Source organism: Balaenoptera borealis (assembly GCF_965194805.1).
Source record: "Balaenoptera borealis genome assembly, chromosome: 6".
NCBI lineage: Eukaryota > Metazoa > Chordata > Mammalia > Artiodactyla > Balaenopteridae > Balaenoptera > Balaenoptera borealis.
In genome coordinates, this window is record NC_138863.1 from 135,138,071 (window position 1) to 135,146,544 (window position 8,474).

The following is an 8,474-nucleotide window of genomic DNA, read 5'->3' on the forward strand; positions in this document are numbered from 1 at the left end:
AAATCCCTAATAGTATATGATTTTTTGTATAATTTTTGTATGATTTTTATTAGCTGTATATCTTTTTTGGCCAGGTGTGTGTTCAAATCCTTACCCATTTTTAAAATGGGGTTGTTCTAGAGGTCTGTGTCCATTTTGAGTCCAAGTCGTTTACTGGATATGTGGTTTACAAGTATTTTTCTCCCAGTTTGTGGCTTGTCTTTTTTATCTTGGAGAGGCAGCAGTGAGTGGTGGCATGAAGCGAGATCTTCATTCCCTGCCCAGGAATTGAACCTGGGGAGCCTGGATGAAAACCAGGAATCCTAGCCACCACCCCCACTAGCTCTTGCCCCCAGTGAAAAATGCATTTCTCATAGAGGTAAAAACTGTAAAAACAGGTACAAAGTTTATTATTAGAGACATAGCACAGCAACAAGTGGGAGAGCACACAGAGAAACAGTTTGTTTAGTTAAGACAGAAGCAAGGCAGAGATGCACACCCGGAGAGAAAGGGTGTGGACACCCTCCCTAATGAGGAAGAGTGCAGTAGAGAGGCGGTTAAGTCACTTATATAGGGCAGTTCTTCCGGGTCTCTGTTCACCTCTGGCCAATTATCTGGTTTCTTTTTCCACACCTTCCCTGCCCTAGGACCCTCCCCAACATGCGTGTGCAACTTTTTTCCAAGATGGATTACCACCCAGAGGCCTGTGGGACGACCTTAGCATCACCTATTTTGGGGTGGTGCCCCTTCCTTTTTGACCCCCAAGGAACCTTTCTGCACATGTGCAATGTTTCCCTTGCCCCAAGGATGAGAAACGTATGACCTCTTGATCTTTTAACAGGGTTTAGTCCCACTCTGTCCCTCCCATAAAAATGTCCAATGTCTGGTTATTTACCCTATTTCTGTTGCTGGTTTTCATATCGAGGTGCAGACCTCGAAATATAGACAGGAGTCCGGTCATAAATATGTAGTCCTAGAGCCCGTTTGTCTCTTGTTTCAGGAAAAGTAAACAGGGGGTTGGTAATGAATGTCCAGCCAGGAGCCCATTTTTTTCTCACCCCAGGAAGTGTGAACCGGAGGTCAGTTGTAAATGCGTAGGCTGGAGACCATTTATCTCCTGCCTCATTTTGACTTTGTGAATAAGGTCTTTGAGAGTAGAAATCTTTAATTTTATAAAGTCCACCATATTTTTTTCTTTTGTGATTGGCCTTGTATGTTAAAACTCAAAGCTCGTGATCTATAGACGAAATCCAAGGTCATGTAGATTTTCTTCTATGTTTCTCTGTAATTTTCATAGCCTTGCATTTGAAATGTCTGTGAATAAATTTGTGTGAATTTGGCATAAGTTTTAAAGTTTGTGTCTAGGGACTTCCCTGGTGGTCCTGTGGCTAAGGCTCCGTGCTCCCAGTGCAGGGGGCCTGGGTTCCATCCCTGGTCAGGGAACTAGATCCCACGTGCCTCAAATAAGAGTTCGCATGCTGCAACTTAAAAAAGAAAAAGGTCCCGTGTGACACAGCTAAGACCCAGCGAAGCTAAATAAATAAATATTAAAAAAAAATAAGTCTGTGTCTATAATCATTTCATTTCTTACGGTTTCTAGTTAATTGCTCCTTAACTATTTTGGAGAATTCATGGGTCATTTGGCTGTATTTCAATTTGAATTTCCACAGCAGAATGGATGTAGCAGAAGCCGGGTCTCTTCAGGACCCACTGGGGCTTTGGGACACTGTGGGGTCCAGTTCACGCTGACAGGAGGCAGGTCTCCTCTGGACCTGCTGGGAGGTGACACTGCTAAAAGAAAAGGTGAGGAAAAGTGGGGAAGAAGGTTCTTGTGTCTAGTTGAGTGCTGAGGGTGTCTGTCCTCAGAGGACCCAGGAGAGGAAGGGCTTCATGTGGAACACTGGGTTTTTAGCCAGTTTTTGTGTGGTGTAGACAGAGTGCAGTGTTCTTTGGTGTGTGGTGTCCAGTTTTGCCAGCACCATTTATTGAGGGGACTGTTGTTTCCCCAGTGTATGTTCTTGGCTCTTTTCTTGTGAATTAACTTACCGCATAACCGTAGGTTTATTTCTTGGGTCTCTGTCCTGTTCCTCTGGTCTGTGTGCCTGTTTTTGTGCCAATTGCACACTTTTTGGTGACTGTAGCTTCGTAATGTAGTGTGAAGTCAGGGAGCGAGATGCCTCCAATCTGTTCTCCTTTCTCAAACTCCCTTTGGCTATTCAGGGGCCTTTGTGTTTCCACACAAATGTTAGGAACGTTTGCTGTATTTCTGTGAAGAATGCCATTGGAGTTCTGACCAGGCTTGCTTTGCATTTGAACATTGCTTTTGGTAGAATGGACATTTTAACAGTGTTCTTTGCATCCATGAGCACGGGATAGCTTTCCATTCATTTGTGTCTGTTCAGTTTGTTTTATCAGTGTTTTAGTTTTCAGTGTGCTTTCACATCCTTGGTTCAATTTATTCCCAGGTATTTTTTAGATGCAATTGTAAATGGGATTGTTTTCTTCATTTCTCTTTCTGATGGCACATTATTAGTGTATAGAAAGACAAGTGGTTTTTAGGGCTTCCTTTGTGGCTCAGTGGTTAAGAATCTGCCTGCCAATACAGGGAACACGGGTTCGAGCCCTGGTCTGGGAAGATCCCACATGCTTTGGAACAACTAAGCCCGTGCGCCACAACTACTGAGCCTGTGCTCTGGAGCCCGCGAGCGACAACTGCTGAGGTCGTGTGCCACAACTACTGAAGCCTGCTGTCTTACAGCCCTTGCTCCACAACAAGAGAAGCCACCGCAATGAGAAGCCTGTGCACCACAACGAAGAGTAGCCCCTGCTTGCCGCAGCTAGAGAAAGTCCGTGCACAGCAACGAAGACCCAATGCAGCCAAAGATAAATAAAGAAATAAATATTTTTTTAAAAATTTATAAAAAAAAAGAAAGAGAAGTGATTTTTGTGTACTGATTTTTTACGCTGCAGCTTTACTGAATTCGTTTATTAGTTCTAACAGGGTTTTGGTGGTTTGATGTGGGAAACTAGAATTCAGAAATCCCACTGTTTCTACTACAACCAGGTCATCCACAGCACCCAAGACACAGTGGCTCCTAATATAACCTTCCCATGGTGCCTGTTAATAACGCGTGGACCCTACAAGAATGATGAGCGTCACCACTTTAGGTGAACCGCATCTGGTTAAGGTTTGGCCTCTATTATGAAGTTTGATGTCTTCTCTGCTTTTTTTGGGCATGGTTTTGACCTGGTTCTTTTGAAAAGTAATGTACTCCCCAGTAATTTCAAGTGTATAAAAAAACTATAAGTAGCAGTACAAAATACACCACCTCACGTAAACTACTCAAGTGTGTTTTATGCAATACTGGGGTCCTCTCCCAGGGAACCAGAACATAAAGACCCAAAGACGAAATTTTATGGTTCCACCTTATAATCCTATCCACGGGCCCACTTCAACATTCACCATCTCCGCAACTCTATGGAAATGTCTTTTCCCATTCTGATCCAGTCTTCTTTTTCTGAAACCATTATTGAGACTTTCCCTCATTTTCAAAACCTTTATGGGTTTAAAACACATGAGCTAAGTATGATCTGGGTGACCTTTTCTGCATGACCTCTTTGACTTAGAATGTTTTCAGTGTTCATCCATGTTCTAACATGTATCATCAGTGCTTCATTCATTCTTTTCATTGTGATTAAAAGTAACATTTACCATTTAAACCATTTTGAGTATACAGTTCTGTGGCATTAACTACATTCACACTGTTGTACAAATATTCTCACCATCCATCTCCTGGACCGATTCATTTTCCCCATGGGAAACTCTGTATCAATGTCTCTACATTTTTGCCAAAATTTGTTATTTTTAATTCTCTTGATTATAGGCCTTCTAGTGTTTGTGGAGGGGTATGGCGTTGTGGTATTAATGTGCATTTCCATCGTGACTAACGATGTTTAACATCTCTTCAGGTGTTTGTTGACCATTTGTATGTCTTATCTGGAGAAGGGTCTTTTCAAGTCCTTTTTCCATTTAAAAAACTGGGTTGTTTGCGGGGGCCTGCAGCTCCGCCGCCCGAGCCGGGTCCCGGCAAGCGCTCGTCCTGGCGGCCTTGGCCTCGCTGAGTCCAGCCTGGAGCGGTCTCCGCGCCGCAGGGGCCCGCGCGCCGGGGCATCGTTAGCGGCCTCGCAGGGGCGCCGCTTCCTGCCTCGCGCTCGCAGGAGAGGGGACGCCCGGCCCCAGGCGCCCGTGCCCGGAGTGCCGAGACCGTGCTGTGCCGCGCGGACGCGGCGCCGGCGGGGCGGGTCTTGCTCGGCATTGGCTGCGGCTCACCTGAGCGCACCGGCGGTCTGCGCGCCTTTCCCGGAAGTGGGCGTCCTGGCCAGAGCGCACCTGGCGCGGGGCGTCCTCGGGGGCTCGTGGGGGTGGGTGGAGGAGGGAACCACAACTCACACCAGAGCTGTTCGGCACAGTCGCGGAGCCCCCTAACCTGGCGGCCGCAGGAAGGGCTCGCCTTTGAGTAGAGGCTTTGAGGACAGGCCCGAGCCTACCCCGTCCAATTTTACAAAACATCTGCTGGTGTAAAGCTCGCTCCCGCGCGGTTTTCCCAAGTAGCCAAGTGCCCCACGTGAGGTATCTGCAAGGAGAACCTGAGAGGGCCCGTAGCCCTGAGAGACTTGCCCTTGGCTTATGGCAAGGCCAAGGGATTTATCCTGCATGGTGATTTCTCCTGCTGAGAACCCCCAAACCCCACTCTGGCCAGCTGGCCCAGCTCTGCTTCCTGCACGTCTCCAGCCCGGGCCGGCCCTTGGCCACCTGCTGGGATGGGAAAGGGAAGGGTCTCAGAATTGCACCTTAGAAACTTGCCAGGGGGCATGGATTGAAAAACATGGGGGCCATCCAGGCAGCAGAGAAGGGAGAAGGGCACCTTGCTGCCCTTTCATTGTGGAATCGGTGGCGCTTCTGCTGAGAGGGGCCTTTCCATGGGGACCGCATGCAGTGTGTTTGGTGTCTTGGAACTGAAGAATTAGAACCTGTACAATTTTCAAATTATGTGGTCCTTTAATTTAAAAACAAAACCCCTAGAACCTTTGCTTTATAAATTGAAGTCTGAAAATTGAAGGTCTGTTTTGCTTCCACTGTGACACTATATTAAGAAATGTGGATTTATTGAGAAAAGAGTCAGAATAGAGAAGGAAACAGAGAACTCAGAGGTACCACTGTAGTTTGGCAAAGGCTGGGGGGAGTTAATTTGTCAATGCTGTTGGCTTTCAGTAGCCTGCAGCCATTCTCCTCCTGCGGCTGAGGGGGTATAAAGCTGTACTGGGTTGCTCTACTCTTCTTTTGTAGAATTCCAGCTCAGAGCCATCTCTTGATGTATAAGTATTTCGCAGACTAGGTTCCCAGGCAACTCCTGGAGGGCCAGAGGGGTTCCTTCCTTCATTATACCTGTCTGTTTGAATGAAAACCAGCAACGACATATTTTTCTTTAAATCTGGTTTATGGTCTATCATCCAAAAACCAGATTAGCTATTTCCGCACTCTCTCAACAGGCTCGAGTTCCTGGAAACTGAAACCTAGAGAGGGTGGAAGAGTGCCCGTGGGAGAACGGGAGAGCCTGCCGGGAACCGTGACTCCTGGGTTTTTAATGAGCTTCCTAAACAGCATGGTCATTAATTGGCAAGTGATGACCTTACGGAGAAACTACTGGTGAAAATGTAAAAGCCTTCTGTTAACAATGTGCCCACCAGGTGCGCATCTTATGGAGTATTTTCATTGCATTTCCAACACCTGGGAGGGTGTTGGGCAGAGGGCAGATGTTTAATAGATTTATTGAATAAGTTCAATTACATACAATTATATCAATGGAAGGGTCAGCAACACTATGAGGTTAGGGTTAGGGTTAGGCTTAGGGCCAGGGCCAGGGTCAGGGTCAGGGTCAGGGTCTTAGGGTAAGGGTTAAAATGCAAGTTCTGGGGTTGGGCAGATCTGGGTTCAGACCGTCGTTTACAAACTGTCTTCGTGCAAATCGTGTGTTTTTTTCCTAAGACTCAGCTTCTACCTTTATGAAACGGGGGTAGCAGTGGTGCTGATCCCAGAGGTTTTGTTGAGGCAAAACTCTTTTCTCAGTTCCTAGCATGCGTGAGTGCTCAATGCACTCAGTTAATATTATGGTTATTGACCCTGGAGATACTCCCCAAAGCTAAAGGCCAGAGGCCTGACAGGTGTGTTGAGGAGGTGGGTGCCTACTGTGAGCCCGAGGTGGCAGATAGCCAGAGGAATGGAACGGCTGATGCAGAGCGGGACTGTTTTCTCCTGCTTTAGACTTTTCTGTATTTTCTAGATTTTCTTAAAAGAACCATGTAGATGGTTTTGTACCCTGAAAACTTCCAACAAAAACCTTAAAGACCTTATCCATGCAAACATTTACTCTAAAAAGCTGGAGAATGGAACTGAAGACCTATTTTGGAGAACTTTCTGTATTCCCATTTCCTGGAATCTTCTGAAATGGAAACAAGTGGGGGAGGGGTGTGATCTGTACTAATTCTCTGAGCTCTTGGGTCTAATCACTGAGCATCCCTGCATCCCAGCTTCCTCCTGAGATCATGGGTACCTCTCAGTTCATAAATTCAACAATTCCTTACGTAAGTAAATAAACACACAAAATACTTACATCAGTGGCCAACAATTCCTCACTGTCATCAATACTGGCCACGGTGACCTCTCCTTGGCTCACAAAGGGGAAGTCAAAGGGGTTGGTTGAAATGAGAAGCAGGTCTGTGAAGCAGAAGGATCCCTTTAGCATCTTATGCACAACTGACTCTGAGTTTTTTTCCAATGTGATCGATTTGGAAGATGAGAATGATAACCAAGGAACTTACCCATAAGTTCCGGCTTCTTGTTTGACATGATTTGGTAAAAAATATGATAGCCTCTCTCACGGGATAACTGAAATGCCACCCTGGATTTTTCTAAGAGATCTAAGATAACAAAAAACGATGTGATTTTAGGGTCCCCAGGAGATGCCTCTGTGGCTAAATCCAAGGTGCCAGATAGAGTGTTTGGACTCACAGGTTTCAATGTCCGCTGACACCAGCTTTCCTGTGGCTCCAAAGTGAATGCGAATAAACGTCCCATGTCCAAAGACAGATTGAAAAACACAGTTATTTTCTTTCTATGGTACTGTAGCCAGCTTCTGTTAGGTACTACTGAGGATGGGTGGGCTGTGTAGGCTCACGGAGGAGGTGATGCCAGAAGCATGAGGACCTTCCTCCTCTCTGTTTGCTTGGCATCTGGTCCCCACGCTGGCTCAGCCAAGACTCAGGTAGCTCTGCCCAAAGCACCTGGCCCTGTTCCCACAGCTCTGGGGATGCCTGCAGGCTCCCTCTCAAGTCTCTGTTTGGGACCACCTCACACCTGACTGTCTCCTTGGTCTTTATCCTGCTCAAACTCTTTGTAACACCTTTGAACTGATAACCTGCTTGGACTATCTGACTTCTTTTTTGCCTCTGGATGTTACTTCTGACATTTCTTGCCTCAGTTTTCCTTACTACTTACTACATGCAAACCTAGCTCCCAGGCCAGGCCTCCTGGCTCCCCAGAGACCCACTCAGCACTTGGGTTCCCCCAATCTTGGAGAGTGAGGGGTGAAATTATATATAGTATATATGTGTGTGTGTATACTCCCTTCTTACATCATCTGCTTAATTGGTCGCTACCACTCTGTGAGCCAATTGGAGGGCAAAAATATTGCCTTGCTTGTTCACCCACAGACCCTGGAATGTAGTACATCCTCAGTAGTATTCTCAGTATTCTCTGAATGAAGCCTAAGGAGAGTTAATGAAGGACCAGTGTAGGTTTATGTGAATTATGTGTTCGCTCTTCAGGAGTTCTAGCTGCTGAATGCAAGTGCCTCTGGGTGCTTGCTCTACTGGCCAGTGAAATTAGATAGGAGACTGGATACTTGTTTATTTGCCAGTGTCGGAAGTAAATGCCTCTTTGGTTGAGCTAATCCTAAGTGAAACATTGAAGGATGGGACATATCCTTCAGTATCTTCAGTTTCAACTTCTTCCCAACTTTTGAGCTCTGCTGCTTCCACCAGGTTTTCCCTCCTCCCAGCACTTCCTGACTTGGAGAAGGTCAGATCTGCTAACTAACTTCACACTAAGGTTTTCATGGCTAATAAGTCAGTGGATACTGTTCAATGGACTTATGTATTTTAAAATGCTTCCACCTGAAGAGACCAATTTTAGCATAGAGAAGTCATTCTGTACTTGTGGAATTTGAATCTTGAATCCTTGTGACTTCAGGAGGCTCTGAGGTGATGCTGATTAGTTAGGGAAGGACAGCTAAATCTTCCTTCGGCTGGGAATAAGACAAAATGTTCTTTGAAGGGTTATCAGAATATCCCGGTTGGGCAGCTTGATCTGAAGCGCTTGGGGGTAGACTAAGGCCAGGTATATCCTAGTTTATGTGGCCATTTTTCATATTCAGCAT